The sequence below is a fragment of the Arvicanthis niloticus genome, chromosome 3, assembly GCF_011762505.2.
Source record: "Arvicanthis niloticus isolate mArvNil1 chromosome 3, mArvNil1.pat.X, whole genome shotgun sequence".
NCBI classification, from domain to species: Eukaryota; Metazoa; Chordata; class Mammalia; order Rodentia; family Muridae; genus Arvicanthis; species Arvicanthis niloticus.
Window position 1 is genome coordinate 56,172,769 of NC_047660.1, and position 16,961 is coordinate 56,189,729.

The window sequence follows — 16,961 nt, forward strand, 5'->3', positions numbered from 1 at the left end:
AATATCTAAGCCAAAAGTGTCTCTGGCTGTCAGGAAGGGGGGATCTTCATCTCCATTCCCCAAAGGAGTGACCTTTCCTGGAAGCCATACAGAGGCTGTCACTCAAACTGAAATGACTTCAACACCTGGAATGAGAACTGGACTGACCAGCTCCTCCTCCTTCCTGCCTCCATCCCACTAAAGGCTAAAGTCCAATTAACTCCCAGGCCTTGGGAAGCTCCATGAAGGGACCCCCTCGCTCCCCATCCCTCCCAATGCTCGGGACCTCTGCTTTCTTTTTCTCCCTTCAGCTCCCTATAGTACTTCCCCCCTTCCTAAAACTCACCTTCTGTGGTTCAATGAATTTCATTCTTCAAAATTGAGAGACAAGAACCCAGAAGCCTCTGGCTTGGGGTGACCTCATTGGTGCTGAAAAAGACTTCGTTTTTAAAATGTTAGAATATTCCCATATTACAGCCTACTCGCCCCAGCCCGTCCAGACAGCTGAAGATTCCAGCCTGCAATCCAGTGTTTTGATATGTCAGCCTCCACATGGACACAAATGGGAGGACACATAGACCGTAGTAAATCCTTCTTTTATAGCATGTAGGGTGTGCTGAGGGATACACATGCATTATCACAGTGTGTTAATAAAGGAGATTCTTCTGAAGCAAAATTGTGACAGTCACATGTGAGATAAGCCTGAAGTCCCAACACTTGGGAAGTTTGAAGGTTATAGGGTCAATCTGAGCTACACTGCACATTCAAATCCAACCTGGGCTACATGAGACTCTGTCTCGACCAACACACAGGGCTGTGAATATAATTTAGTTGATAGAACTATCCTGACTTGTATGCCGAGAGTTCTGGGTTCCATCCCTAGCTCCACACAAACCTGGCATAGTGGTTCATGCACCCCTGAGGTAGAAGCAGAAAGGTCAGAAGTTCAAGAGCACAGTGCCAGTTCGATGGTTCAGCTGGTAAATGCGCTTTCCACAGAGTCTAATGATCTACCTCACTTTGATCCCTGGAAGCAACAGTGGAAGGAGAGAACACATTCCAAAAAGTTGTCCTCTAACCCGGGAAACCTTAGGAAGTTATCCCAGCATCCTTAACTCCCTTCATGCACACATCGAATCCTCTGCCTCCTAAGGGATAAGAATGTGTGTGCTGTGCTGTTCCTTGCTGTATTCAGCACAGTGCCTGTCACCAGGTAGAGGGCAGATACAGTGGGTGTCACATGATGTGAACCTTGAAGATTGAGTACAGTTTCCGCTTCACCAACCTCACCTGGGGCTCAGCGCTTGTTCACAGAAGGTTCAGAGGGATCTTGCTCTGAGTATGTAAAAGTATTTTCCTGGCAAACACGTGGACAGGAGACTGGGCATACGCCCTGAAGAAATATGGATCCTCATATTAACGTTACCAAACATGCACAGTGGCATTATTCCCAGGAGCCTAGAGGTGGAAGCAACTCCTGTTTATCAACTGATGCTTGGATAAACAAAATGTCCTGTAACAGAAAAACAGGGTGTGACTCAGCTATAAAAAATGCTGTGCTGCCACATACACCATGGATAAACCTTCAAGACTGTGCTAAGGGAAGGGCCTCATGCTGTGTGCTCCCACTTCTGATTACAGCATGAGAAAGCCAACACAGAGATTAGCAGGTGAATCTATAATGCCTGGGGAGAAGAGCTTTGAGTCTGGGAAGGACCCTATGGTGGTGGTGGTGGGGGCGTTTAACTACAGAAATTCTCTAAGACCTCCGGGAACACTTGTTAAATGCTGACAACTGCAGACTCATGCACTTGATTTTGATTTTAGTATTTTGGGGCTTCCTTCCCCCAACCACCATTTTTTGTTTTCTGAGACAAGGTTCACTATGTAGTCCTGTCCTGAGGCTTACTATGTAGACCAAACCAACCTTCAACTCACAGAGATCTACCTGGTCTCTCGTGCCGAGATTAAAGGTGTGCACACCACACTTGACTGACTATACCATCCTCACTTTTAATGGCAACACCAGGGAGGCAGAGGTGTTGCCATTAAATTTGGAGCTAGCCTAGTCAACATAGCAAGTTCCAGGCAGGCCACGGCTACATACTGAGATCATGTTTCAAAATAATCAAAAACAAACAACCAGGTTATTCCATGGGTGGGTGGCAGCACTGATGGCTGAAGCCATCTGTCTAGTTCTATCTATTTCTATCTCATAGGAATGAACTCCACAAGGTGACTCCTGATGAGAAAAATCCCAGCATTCAGTAGACTGAGGCAGGAGCATCTCAGACTTGAAGCCAGCATGATCCCAACAATACAAATAGCTGGTCGTGGTGGCACACATTTGTAATTTCAGCATCGAGGAGTCTGAGACAGAAATTCAGAGAGCCAGCCTTGTTACATCATGAGTTCAAAGCCGGCCTGGGCTATTATGAGACCATCATCTCTATTAAGAGAAGAGGAAGGAAGAGAAGAGGGAGGAAGAGGAATCTTCAGAGGTGAGGATATAGACCTTCGGTAGCATTGCCTAGTCTGTATGAGGTCCTGGGTTCAACTCCCAATAGAGAAAATACAAATAACAATGATGATAATCACCTCTCTGCCTTTTAGTTAAGATTGAGTCTAATGATGAAGATAATATTAGCAACAGTGAGATGACAACAACAAGACAGAAAAAGGACACCAGGGGACAGACAGGGAAACACTACCCCACAGAAAGTGACTGCCAACATTCACAGAACAGAACAAGTCAGCTTGCTTTTGCACAACCTACTTGGCCCAGGCGGGAGAGAAAGAAAAAAGAATCAATATTGACCATCGCCTAGGTAAGAAATCATGACTTTCTAGCCCCTCAGGGCTGGGATTAAACCCAGGGTCTCATTCTCTGTGTAGCCCTGGCTGTCTTGGAACTTCACTGTTGTAGATCAGGCTAGACTCAAACTCAGAGATCCATCTGCCTCTATCTCCCAAGTCAGGGGCACTACAGGCATGTGCTGTCATCAGATCTAATAACCCTAGCCTCAGATATATATTTGAAGAAACTTCTCCCCTATCCTGTGTAAGAAAGGCCCCACTTCACTGCTTCACAAGGGAGAAACAAGGTACCTCGTAGAATCCTGGTAAGCCCCACTCAGTGCTCAGCCAGTGGTGAAACTGAGCCTCCTACAGCTCTCTCGACTCCTCATCTCTTTCCACCTTGCCTAATTGTAGATGTTTGGGCTCAGGCCCTTCTTGTTTATCTGCTGGTCTCAGCCTTGGTTGGGTCAGTGCTTCTCAATCTGTGGGTCATGACCCGTTTGGGCATTGACTGACCTGCTCACAGGGGTTGCCTAAGACCATGGGAAAACACAGATGTTTACTTTACAATTCACAACAGCAGCAAAATTACAGTTATGAGGCAGCAATCGGATAATTTTATAGCTGGGGGTCACCACACCGTGAGGAACTGTGTTATAGGAGTGCAGCACTAGGAAGGCTGAGAGCCACTGCTCTAGGGCCATCTGGGCCAAAGGGTGGTTGGTTAATTTAGAACACACTGCTACTTGTGTGGGCTTTTACAATGTGGAGCACATGTGTGTCTTTATAATGCAGGGTATGAAGTGCCCCTATCTGTCCCTCCTGCACCCATCATATGTGTTATGGAGAAAAGTTGAGGCTGGCCTGAGACATAGTGGGATCCAACCTCAAAATAAAAAGTAATGTTAAAGGCTGTAAATACAGCTTAGTAGTGGGGGCATCTCAGCCTGCTTGAGGTTCTGGTTGATCCCCCACACCACAAAAAAACAAAAGAGAAAGCAAACTGCTCTGGAGCATCCACTCAGGCTGTAAGTGTCAGCCTGTGGACAGCACCACAGCCAATGATACAAATGAAACAAAGACTTAATCCATCAAAGTCTTTAGCTCTGGGAAAGTGTTTTGAACTCACGTCTGAGCAGTCTTCTCTGGTGGGTACTCCACAGCAAAACTAAGGTTCCATATCGCCAAGCTGAGACAAAAAGATGGAGCTGACCCGAGACATTTCTCAAAGGGCCAGTTTAATTGACCCAATAACGAAGTTGACCCTGCTTTACCTGAACTGGCCAGCTCTCAAACCATCATGGTTGAGCTATTGTTCAGTTTCCCTGATCTGGTCACACCTGGAGTCACCCTTTGTTTTGGTTTCTGCTCAAGCCATTGGAACACACTCCATTTTATGAAACCAAGTGCTGTTCAATTCTAGAGTTATAGACTAAAGCCAACTAAGGCATCCATTCCTGTAATCTCAGAGCCAGAGGCTGAGACAGGAAGATCAGAAGTTCAAGGCCTGCCTAGGCTACAAAGAGACACCCTGTCCAAACAAACAAACAAAAACAAACAAAACAAACAAACAAAAACAAACAGAACAAAACAAAAAAATCCCAGCAAAATAAAAGCAATGACAGCAAACAAACAAACAAACAAACAATTCCAAGATGTTTAAGTTGTGATTCCTTTTTGTCGTTGTTGTCATTGTCCTGGATACTCCTTTACCTCATCTCCTAACTCATCCAAACCCACTTGCCAAAAGCAGCAGAATTTTGTATGAACCACCATCCCCGTAGCCCTGCACGCCGAGGATCATTCCTGCCACTTCCTCACACAGGGGCCTCCCTTTCCAGTATTCTCCAAACAGGGTAGGGAAAAACAAAACAAAACAAAACAAAACAAAACAAAACAAAACAAAACAAAACACCCTCACACCCAACCAGCCAACCAAAAGCATGGAGCCGGCCAGACTGCAGTTTAAATCCTACTTGTCTGTTACTCCTCCCAGGGTATGTGAGGAAAATCCTCAGATAGATGATCAGTGCCAGGCACAGAGCAGAAGGTCACATGAAGCAGAGCAAAGCCCCTCCTGGTTTCCAAGGCCGGAAGCACTGGGAATTCTGGTCAAATGAAACCCTGAAGACAAAAGCCTGGATGAGAGGCATGGCAATTAAGAGCACTTGCTCTTCTAGCAGAAGTCAGTTCAGTTCCCAGCATCCATCTCTGGTTGGTCACAACCTGTATCTCCAGCTCCAGAGAACCTGATACCTTTCCTGCCTCCAAGGGTACTCACACATGTGTTAATAACACATGCAGGTACACATATACACATAAATAAAGAATAATAGATCTTTAAAGAACTGGGAGGAAAACCCTCTGATGACATCAGATGTTTGCCAGGATGGGGAGCAATGGGAGGTCTTGGGGATTGTTGTTGGAACAGTGACTTGGTCTTAAGAAACGCTCTGCATCCTTGGCTGAGGATCTATTGGTTGCTGATGGAGAGTCACTCTGTGGGGTTGTGGCTGCTAGCAGATCTCCCAGGCCCCGATTGTTTAGTTTAACAACGTTTGCACACTGTCAGCATTAACTTAACACACGGTTCTGGTGGCAAGGACCGTTAAAAGAGAATATGAAGTGGGAAGAGGTAATGTTGGTAGGTTCTGAGCGGAGTTGTACAAAGAGAGGGCAGTTAGATAAAACCGAAATCTACAGTGTACATGCATACACTTTCAAAGAATAAAACAAATGTTGTCTTTAAAAAGTCAACAGAGGCATGTCTACTTCCCCCAGAGACACCATAATTTAGTAATGAAAATTAGTCTCTTTCTGAGAACTACAGTTAAAAAAATCAAACAAACAAAAAACCTCTTGGATTAAATTTAAACACACACACACACACACACACACACACACACACACACACACACAATCTCATACTATTTCTAGGTTATTCTCTGGCCCAGAAATTCTGTTTTCATTTACTCAGTGAAGCAAAGGAAAGTGGAAACACAGCCACAAAGTGACTGGAAGAAGAGTGGTCAGCAGTTTTCTTCAAACTAGCTCCAAATTCCCATAATACCAACATTCAAGAGGTCGAGGCTAGAGACCCATGCATTCCAGGCCAGCCTGGGCTACATAGTGAGATCTTGATTGAAAACAAAATGTAGCCCAAATTTTTAAAGGTCAGGTGTTCTCCCTCAGAAGACTCAGTCAACAGGCGGCAGTACCTTCTTATTACCTGGCAGTTAGGAAATGGGTCAGCTGACTGTCATAGATATTGAGGAGGTGAGTCTCAAAGGCATTATTCTGAGTGAGAGACTTCCTTTAAAAGAGTGCACACTGGGCCTATAGATGTTTGTCGCAGAGGATAAAGCCACTTACCACCAAGCCTGACTACCTGAGTTTCACCCCTGGGACCCACACAGTAACTCCCATAAGTTGTCCTCTGATCTCCATATGTACTCTATGGCATGAACATACACACACACCACATATGAAAAAAGCAAAACGAAACAAACAAACACCCACTGCTGCCACCAACAAAACAGATATTGACTGGCTGGTAAAAAGGCTCAGCTGGTAAAGCACTTGCCACCGAGCATACGGCTCTTCATACAGTCTAAGCTGGTCTCAAACTCATGATCTTCCTGCCTCAGCCTTCCAAATGCCGAGAGTCCAGGTATGTACTATGTCTGGCCTCAGGTGTACACATGTTAATACATATGGAATAGACACGTGTCACAGATGTATCTTACATCAAGTCAGCTATCCTGGAGTACCCAGTATGGTCCAGACAAGTAAGATTCTGCCTCCACAAGGTGGAAGGGAAGAACTGATTCATGAAAGTCGTCCTCCAACCTCCACAGGAACACTGTGACACATATACCTACACTCACACCACACACGCCTTAATGACTCACTATAATAACAAAGACTGGTGTCTTTGGGAGACAGATCAGTAGGTAAAGGTGCTTAATGTGCAAACAAGAACACCTGAGATTGAATCCCCCAGCTTCCATTTATAAAAAGCTGGGCTTAGCAGCTCGGGGGCAGAAGCTCTGCACTGTGGGGGGTGGAGACAGGAGGATTGCCAGGTCTGCTGGACCCCAGCTTGACTCCAGGCTTGAAGATTCTGTCTTAAGAGACTAGGGAGGAGATTAGTAGAACAGAGAGACCTAACATCCTCAGCTGATTTCTACATGGGCACAGCTACCACACACACGCACACACACACACACACACACACACACACACTAACAAACTCACACATACAAACTCACACACACATACATACACTCTCACACACATATACAGTCACACTCACGTTCACATACACACACTCACATACAATCACATGCACAGTCACACACACATACACACTCTCACACACATATACGCTCACACACAATCATATTCACACACATACAATCACACACACACTCACACACACACACACTCACACACATACACATTCACACACATATACAATCATACTCACATTCACACACACACACACATGCACTCACACACTCACAAATACACACACACACAAATACACACAGCTGTGTCTGTGCTGAACACACAGAGAACATTTTCTTGTCGGTGTTCTGATAACAATGCAATATGACAAATACTTACATAGTATTACATCATTATTTATACAAGCAATCCAGAGATGATTTAACTCATACAGAAGGAAGTCCGAAGGCTTTATGAGGGTGGTTCTCTACCTTCCTAATGCTGTGACCCTTTAATACGGTTCCTCATTTTGTGACCCCCCACCATTAAATTATTTTGTTGCTATTTTATAACTGTAATTTTGCCACTGTTGTGAATTGTAATGTAAATATCTGCTATGTAGGATACCTGATACATGACCCCCAAATGGGTCTGGACCCACAGGTTGAGAACAGGTCTATGACCCTCCACTACATTGTGTGCTTTGTGTGAGAGACCCAAGCATTGGAGAATCCACAGATCCTTGGGAGGATGGGATCTTGGAACCAATGTCCCATGAATACAGAGGGACATTACTTGGAAAAATTGCCCAATAACATATTGGAATAATGGTCTAGTCTTACAAGCATGTGACACAAAACACAACCTAAAATAAAACCCAGGTGGCAATGTGGATCAGCAGAGAGAGTGCTTATTCAGTGGGTGAGACCCTGGATTGATCCCCAGGACCACATAAACAAGATGTAACTGTAACCCCAGCACCTGGGAGGTGGAGGCAGGAGGATCATAAGATCAAGGCCAGTTTTGGTTACATAATGAGTTCCAGGGCAACTTAAAAAAAAAAAGATAAACAATAAAATACTCATAAAAATCCTTCTGCCTCAGACTCCCAAATGCTGGAATCACAGACATGAGCTACTGTGTTTGGCTTTTTTTTTTTTAATCTATTGACTCCCCACCCCCACCCCACCCCACCCCACTTCTTCCCCTCACTACAGTACTAGAGACTGAACTCAGGGCCCGTGTTTGCTAAGTATGTGTGTCACCTCAAAAACTACTCTGGAGGGGCAGGCTTTAATTTCCCTTTTCCCAAAACTTGAGCTAGCCAGCTACCTGATAGAAAATAGTTATTCTCTCCCCTACTCTCCCAGTGAATGAGCTTCTGTTACTCAGTGACAGGCACATGTAAGGGGCCTGTGGCATGTTTGTCATTTATACCGTCATGATCATTAGAGTTATCACAACCTGCATTCTGCCCCCTCATCATGTTATATGGTGCTTGAGAGCAGGGCCCTGCCTCCTCAACACCTCTCAGGGCGTGGTTCTAATTTTCTGTGACCACGTTACAGCCCTGTCATTTGTAGATAAGCAACAGCAGCACAGAGTGGTTCTTGTGTTCCAAGATGGCCCTCCGGTTGGGAAGGCCTAGTGCCTTTCTTCCCACTGGGACACTGCCGCTTCCTCTTCCCACGGGGGCCATACTTCTGCCTTATATGTGCTTGCTCACACAGTGTCCTTTGAATTAGCTGCAATGCTCCCCGATTTTCATAGTAATACTTTTGGGGGAGGGTGAAACAGGGTCTCATGTAGCCTAGGCTGGTCTTCCTCCTCCTCCTCCTCCTCCTCCTCCTCCTCCTCCTCCTCCTCCTCCTCCCCCTCCCCTTCTCCTTTCTCCTCCTCCTTCTTCCTTCCTTCTTCTTCTTCTTCTTCTTCTTCTTCTTCTTCTTCTTCTTCTTCTTCTTCTTCTTCTTCTTCTTCTTCTTCTTTCTCTTCCTCCTTCTTCTTTCTTCCTTTCTTCTCCTTCTCCTTCTCCTCCTTCTTCCTTCTTTCCTCTTCCTCTTCTTTTCCTCTTCCTTTTCCTTCTCCTTCTTCCTTGCTTTCTCCTTCTCCTCCTTCTCCTTCTTCTTCTCCTCTTCTTCATCCTCTTCCTCTTCTTCCTCTTCTTCCTCCTCTTCCTCATCCTCCTCTTCTTCCTCCTCCTCCTCCTTCTTCTTCATGTAGCCTTGGCTGTCCTAAAACTAGCTCTGTAGATCAGTCTGGTCGAGAACTCACAGAGATCTGCCTGCCTCTGCCCCCAGAGTACTGGGATTACATACATACACTACCATAAATGGCTTTAAGAATTTCTCTTTTCGAGACAGTTTCCCAGACTAGCCTTGAGCTTCTGGGCTCAAGCAATCCTCCTGCTTCGGTTTTCTCAGTACTGTGACAACAGGCAAAAGCCTTCATTTCCATCGTACACATTGATACATTAAAACATTTCAAACATGTTTGTTTGAAATGGGTAAGTCCAGCCAGACTTGCCCATAATACTTAACTAATTTAAGTATTTATTTGTGGGTGTGTGTGGGAGCACTTTCATACAGGCAAAGGGGGGGCAGATGTGGGAAGGTGGGTTGGTGGAGGGGGTAACCGAGAAGTGGGATATTATTTGAGATGTAAACAAATAAAATGATCAATAAAAAAAGGAATTAAGTATTTTTATTTATTTATTTATTTATTTATTTATTTTTATTAAACACTCGTGTGTGTTTCACCCGTATGTATGTTTGTGTACCACACACATGCAGTGCCAGAGAAGGCCAGAACTAAACTGGGGTTACAAATGGTTCTGAGCTGTCAGGTGGGTTTTAAACCAAGCCTAGGCCTTGGCGGAGCAGCCAGTACTCTTAACTGTTGAGCCATCTCTCCGCTCTCCTGACTTGGGCTTTCAATTGACTGAAATAATCTTCAGATTTTTAAAAAGAAACATTCCCATTTCCTAGTTAACTGTGGTGGCACACACCTGTAATCCTAGCACTCTGGAGGCAGGGGCAGGAGACTCAGAAATTTAAGGTCATCCTCAGATTACAGTCTGGGTCACATGAAACCCTGCCTTAAAAAAAATAATAAAAAGAAAAAAGACAAGAAGAAAAGGAGTGGGAAGGAAGAGGCAATGCTTCCGTGTGCCATCTACACTGGGTCAGGTGGGAATGGGGCCAGGAGTCCACCACTGAGGCACAGAATCTTGTGTTCACTGCTCTCTCCTGGGTGTGGTATAAAGTATGAGAGCTTTTACTTCCTGGGTGCCTCTCATAGGATAATATGTACACACTATCACAAACAGCCTGGTCTACACAGACAGTTCTAGGCTAGCCAGAGCTATATAGTGAGACTCTGTATTAAATAAAACAGGATAAGAAACAACACCTCCTCTTGGAGGCCAGCCAGGATTTGAAAAGTTCCTAGTCTATGAGTGGCATTGTATAGTGCTGAAGTCACAAGTTTAGGCTTCTGCATAGACAGGAGGTCACCCAGGGCTTGTAGGCTGGAGTGCCATGGGCTCTTCTGAATCAAACACAGAGGAGACTGCTCCTCAGGGGCTGGCCACCAGCCTTCTCCACTGAGGAGATAGGCTGTGGTGGTGACGTGTGGTGTGCACCTGTCCAACCTCAGAGCCACCCGCTGTGATCCAGGATGTCCTCAAGCTGGTGAGTCCATCTCAGGAGAACTCTTTCTAGAGCCTATCAAATGACTAAACTAAGGATGCCCTATGCACCAGAAAAACAGAATAAGGATGGAATTGCCTCAGAAAGGCTGGAGGCTCTGGCTTTGTTTTTAAGGCTGGGTGTGTCACCCCGGTAAGCCCATTACCCTGGATGACAGGTTGTCATGTCAGCTGTGGCAATAAGATACTCACTGAGAGACACCAAATGACCAAAGAGAGCCACCTCACCAGCTGAGATAAGGTCTGCGGGAATGATGAGGGACAGAGTTTTCAAATCCTTTCTCATTGAACCTGTCAGAACCAGATGCAGCCATGAAGCTGGACTGTGGGCACAGGCCTGTTACTCCAGATACTTGGGAATCTGAAGCAGGAGGATCGAAAGTTCAAGGCCTGCCTGAGTTACATAGTGAGTTCTGGGACAGTCTAAGCCACCTGATAAAACGCTGCCTCAAGATGCAGTTAAGATGTGATGTGAACTGGGAACGCTCAGCTGGGAGAGCACTTATCAAATGTCTGCCAGGAGGCCCTGGGTTCCATCCTCAGTACCACAGAAAAGGGGAGGCAGCTGAAAAGACAGCTGATAGGTAAAGTACTTGCTGCATAACATGAGGATCCACTCAACTCACACAAAGGCTGGGTGTGGCGGTCTACACCGGTAACTCCAGCACTAGGCAGTGGAGACAGGTGGGTCTCGGGCTCACATAGCCAGCCAGTGTGACTGAAATGGCAAGTTTTGGGTTCAGTGATGAGACAGGAAGGAAGGAAGGAAGGAAGGAAGGGAGGGAGGGAGGGAGGGAGGAAGGAAGGAAGGGAGGAAGGGATGGAGGGAGGGAGGAAGGGAGGGAGGGAGGGAGGGAGGAAGGAAGGAAGACATTTCAATGGCCACCTGTGGCCATTAGTGTGCTAGAGTGCATACACATGTGTACATGCGCGTGTACACACACACACACACACACACACACACACAGTGTTTTGCTATTTCAGCTGTTCTCGCTGCAATTCTAAGTCACTGGCATACCTCCTCCTGCTAGTCACAGCACAGGCAGCCATGCACCCAGTATTCTTGGGGTTTTGGGTGAGTGCTTCTTCCACACTCAGATACAGCACTTTGGGAACAATTTAAGTTTGGAAAGATGCTTCTCCAAGAAAACCTTGTGGGGAAAATGGTGCTCACTGTTGCTAGCAGGTGAGCTGGGCCAGCAAGTGAGCCATGAAGCAAGTCTGCCCGTGTTAGTCCACTCAGGCTGTCTCAGCAAACTAGCTTGAATGGCAGGGTAGGAACAACCACACTACATTTTGTCAAGGTTCAGAAGGCCAGAAGGCTCATTTAGAATCAGGTGCTAATAGGGCTGGTTGCTCCTGAGGAAGACCTCTTCCCTTGGCTTGTGGGTGGGGCCTTTTCCATTTGTAGAGCTCTGAAGCATCACAGCATCCGGGTTGCCCACCGCCCACCTTTCGTGGTACTGGGGATTAAACCCAGCATCTTGTACATGCTAAGCAAGACCTCTTCCCAGGCTGGCCTTGAATCATGTTCTTCAAACCAGACAGACACTGGATTCCCCATCTTTTTGCTTCGGACTCTTAAGGAACTGCCATTATAGACACCACTAGGCCTAGCTTGAATTTCCTCTGTGTGTTAAGATAGTAGCCAGGGCCTGATAGTGTAGCTCTGTTGGTGGAGTGTTTGCCTGGTACCCACAAAGCCTGGTTTGATCCCCAAGCACGGTGGCTCACATCTGTAATCCCAGCACCCAGGAGGGAGATGCAAGAGGATCAGAAGTTCAAGACCATCCTTAGGCACACAGGGAGTTTGAGGCCAATATGGCCTATATGGGACACTGTCACTGTCTCAAAATAATGAAATAAAATAGAAGGAGGGACCTCAGATTGGCACCCTATGGGCTGACCTCATGTCAGAGCCCTCCATCTTCAAGGAGAGTCGCATTCTGAACTGCTGGGAGCTGGGGTTTTAACGCGTCTGATTTTAAGAGGGATCATAGTTGAGTCTATGACACTGAACTAGGAAAGATGACTGCCTCAGACTTTGGACACACCAGACAGAAATCCGAGTAGGGATGCTCCTGGCTGTAAATGTCTTATACAGTAAAGAGCTGAGCAAATGGAGCAAAGGCCTGCCATTCCATCAACAAATATTGACTGATCATTGGCCATGATCAGGCGATACCCAGGGTGCCGGCAATCAGGAGAGAACTTTACTACAGATCTCACATGATAGGCGTTAGGCATCCAAGCAAGTCTCCTGGAAGGAGACAGCAGTAGCCAGTGATCTTTTCTGCCCTCATTTCAGACCGGTTGTGTGGTTTCTAGGTTGATAGAGATCAGATGCAGGTTTTTATACCAAGAATAAAAACCTTCATTACTGTGTGGAATGTTATCTGGCTTCCTGGTTGACACTGATATCTAGAGGTGACTTTATAATCCTAAACCACCCCAGATGACAGTACATGACGCCTACGGCTCTTGTCAAAAGAGAGCTTAGCGGTCCCCCGATAAGGATAATGAACATCTGTAACAAATTAACCGAATGGTGTGTGTGAGTCTTGGGGTTAAACGCTGGGCCTTTTACATGCAAGGCAAATGCTCTCCCGCTGATGGACATTGTAGTGAGCTGTCCTTGGGTTTGGGATCCTGCTTTAGTCTTTCTAGTAGCTGGGATTACAGGCCTGCTGTACCAATCCTCCTTCCCTCCCTCCCTTCCGTCTTCCTTCTCTCTATTGCTCTCCTGCTTCCTCTGCTATAGATAAAACCTCATGCTTCTCACACACAAGGCGAGTGTGAGCCACTGAGCCACATCCCATCCTCATGACAGCTAATTACTCATTCCCCTGAAGACCTGTGAGCAGGCAGGCACTCGGCTTTGCTGTGTCACTGAGGGACTCAGGCTGCCCTGTAATCTGCTCCAGGCTCCAGGCAAAATCTACCAAGCTTCCACTACATTCTATTGATGAAATCTGTTTGGATGTTACAGGGCAGGGAAACATGGCTTAGATGTAGGCCTAGGAGATGGGAGCCCTAGCTGGTCTGTGCCTCCTCCCCCTCTCTCTCTCTCTCTCTCTCTCTCTCTCTCTCTCTCTCTCTCTCTCTCTCTCTCTTGTCTCATAGCTGAGGTTAGTCTTGATCTCACTGTCTCTACCCCCTAAATGCTGGGATTATAGGTGTACACTACAATGCTTGACTTTAGTATACACCTCCCATCCCCTCCTTCCTCTTCTTCATTCTCCTCTCCCATGTGTTCTTCCCTCTCTCCCTGTCTCCCTCCCTCCCTGTTTCCCTCCCTCCCTTTCTCCCTTCCTCCCTCTCTCCTTCCTTCCCTCCCTCCCTTCCTCCCTCCCTCCCTCCCTCCCTCCCTCCCTCCCTCCCTCCCTCCCTTCCTTCCTTCCTTCCTTCCTTCCTTCCTTCCTTCCTTTCTTCCTTTTAAAGACAGCAAAGCCCAGACTGGCCTCGAACATGCGATCCTTCTGTTCTAGCTTGCAGGTGTTGAGGCATGCGCAGTCAGCATTTTAGGATGTTTCTGTCTGTGGTTAGTTGAATCTGCAGATCCGGAGCCTGTGGACACTGAGGGCTGCCCATCCCGAGAGCGCCATGAAAGAATGCTTACATTCAGGTGACTCCTTGCTGTTTACGGCACATTGTCATCCTCATAATCGGGCTAATTTGAGCTTCTTAGCATCCCTGGGAGGTAGGTTCTTTACAGATGAGAAAATCCAAGAGAGTCTGAGAGCCTGCCAAAGTCACATGGTTCTTAGCAACCAAGTCTGCTGATTCAGCCTGGCTCTTGGGCTGAGGTCACAGTCAGCATCTTACCATGAAGTGCTCTTTGGATGCTCTCCGAGGTTTTGGAGAGACTGGCAGGGGAGTTTTGGGTTACAGGAACTGAGCTGGCGTCTTTGGTTGTCTATCTGGAGCTCTTATGGAATGTTCCAGAGTGTTTTTGTTCTGGGTATGCAACTTTTCCTTGGGACAGATCTATTGACTTAGCTCTCTGAAAAACAGCTTTGTGCTCTTCAGCAACTTCTGTGATCAGAAAGGATGACAACCGGGGGACTATGCACTCTGGTTTCCCTGTCACTTTGACCCAGCTCACGGGCCAGATGGGAGAGAAGTTTCTTGGTTGTAGGCCAGCAGAACGAGTGTGACTGAGATCCATCTAAGAGTAGGTGAGTTAACAAACAGTCCCCATTTCAAAAATATAGCTATGGTGGTGCACACCTACAATCCCAGCACTGGGGAGGTAGAGGCAGGAGGATCAGAAGCTCAAGGCCGTCTTCAGCTACACAGAGAGTTTGAGGCCAGCCAGAGGAACCTGAGATCTTGTCTCAAAACAAACAAAACTGAAACAACAACAAAAAGTGGTCCCTATGTTAGTGTGTATTATTTCTTCTGGCTCACATTGGCATTTGTACCTTTGGCCTTGAAGAATGCTCTGAGTACAGCAAAGTCACATTATTTTGCTGCTGGTCTTTTATTATTCATGAACTGTGGCGTTCAGATATCTTTGAATTCTAGACGTCCATGTTGAGACATGAAATCACTTGTTTCGCCAGCTGTGTGCCTGCCAGGGGCTCTCCATCCTTGTTTGTTTATCTAAAGCGCTGTGTAGGCAAGATGATTTCCGATAATTGTCCTGTCCGTGACTGTGCATATTAAACATTTTTCTGTTGTTTACCATCGCACTTGTGTCTGTGTAGGGTGGAGTGGAGCAGTCATCAGGGACACATGAAACTGGTGGGCATTGCAACAGGAGCTAGCAGGGCTTGGAAGGGAGAAGGTACGGGGACTGTCCTTCATAGCAGTCTTTCACTTCCTGTTCTGTTCTGCTTGTCGATCACGTAGGAGTGCCCTCCAGAGCCCACAGCCATACACGGAAAGGTGGCTGGGGTTGCAGGCAGGTAATTCAAAGGATGCCTCCAATAACAGAGGCAGGGTGCTATGGAGCTGGGCTGGTGTAGGTATGGAGACAGAGACAGGAGGCTAGCTGACTTGGCATATATACAGACTGATGGTACTTGGCTTGATGCTAAGCTCTCATCTAGGTAAAATGGGCAGAAGCGGTCCAATTGCATGGCTTCTGGGATTTCATTTATTTTTAAAAGATTTATTCATTTACTTACAAAATTTGTGTGTGTGTGTGTGTGTGTGTGTGTGTGTGCATGCCATGCTTGTATGGAAAAGGGCCACGGATCCCCCAGAGTGGGGCCTATAGGCAGTTATGAGCCACCTCATGTGGGTCGTGGAAGCCAAACTCTGGAGGAGCTGTAAATGATTTTAACTGCGGAGACATTTCTCTAGCCCCTAATAATCTTTTAAAAATCATCATTACCATTACCATCACCACCTTCTTCTTCCTCTTCTTTTCCCTCTTCCTCCTCTTCTTCTTCCTCTTCCTTTTCCTCCTCCTCCTCCTCTTCATCAATTAAGCATCCCAGGCTAACCTTACGCTTACTATATAGATAAGGATGTCTCAAGCCCCTAATCACCCTGTCTCTCCTTTCCAAGGCCCTGCCATTACAGGTGCCAAACCCTGAGAGCACATAGAGAGGTGGGAAGAGGGAACGGACTCCTGAAAGTTGCCCTCTGACCTTTGTGTCTGCCTGGTGACAATACTCATGTACACACACACACACACACACACACACTCACTTACAAACATATATGTTCACAATACACAAAACCAATTAAAATGTAAATTTTAAAAATGTAAAAACAGACGTCGTGAAAAAGGAGGAAAGGCTATTTTCTATTTATCCATCCATCCACCCACCCACCCATCCATCTATCTATGTATCTATTCATTTTAGAAATTTTTGTTTGTTTGAGACAGTGTTTCATGTAGCCCAGGCTGGCCTTAAACTTATATAGCTAAGATGACATTAAACTTCTGATTCTCCTGTTCTACCTCCTAAGTTCTGTGATTACAGGTGTGTTTTATAAACCTGTGACTGAGGCAGTACCTTGGTCTGAAGGAGCAAGTTGTGGGCGTCTTTGAGCCACCTCTGAACTCTGGTTTCTGAGCCTTGCGCACATGTTAATCTGACCATAAAACTTGGCCCCTTGCTTGATTTCCACACACATCTGAACCATGGCAAGCTAAGTAAACTCCAGAATTTGTTGACAGAAATGGCCATGCAATGGCGAGTGATAATATATCCATCCATAACAAAGGGCATGCTCCCCTTCTCCCTCCCCCTCCCTCAGAGGTTCTCATTCTGTAGTCCAGGTTGGCCTT

The 16,961-nt window shown here is 46.3% G+C and overlaps 1 long non-coding RNA gene across 1 annotated transcript; it reads right to left on the bottom strand.

The window, feature by feature from the left end:
• Nucleotides 1–319: 319 nt before the first annotated feature.
• Nucleotides 320–3,199, bottom strand: LOC143441699 (uncharacterized). Its single transcript, XR_013109321.1, has 3 exons — nucleotides 3,088–3,199; nucleotides 1,270–1,492; nucleotides 320–408 (listed from the first exon to the last, which is right to left on the bottom strand). It is a non-coding gene; the product is annotated as an uncharacterized LOC143441699 (long non-coding RNA).
• Between the last annotated feature and the right edge of the window lie 13,762 nt (nucleotides 3,200–16,961).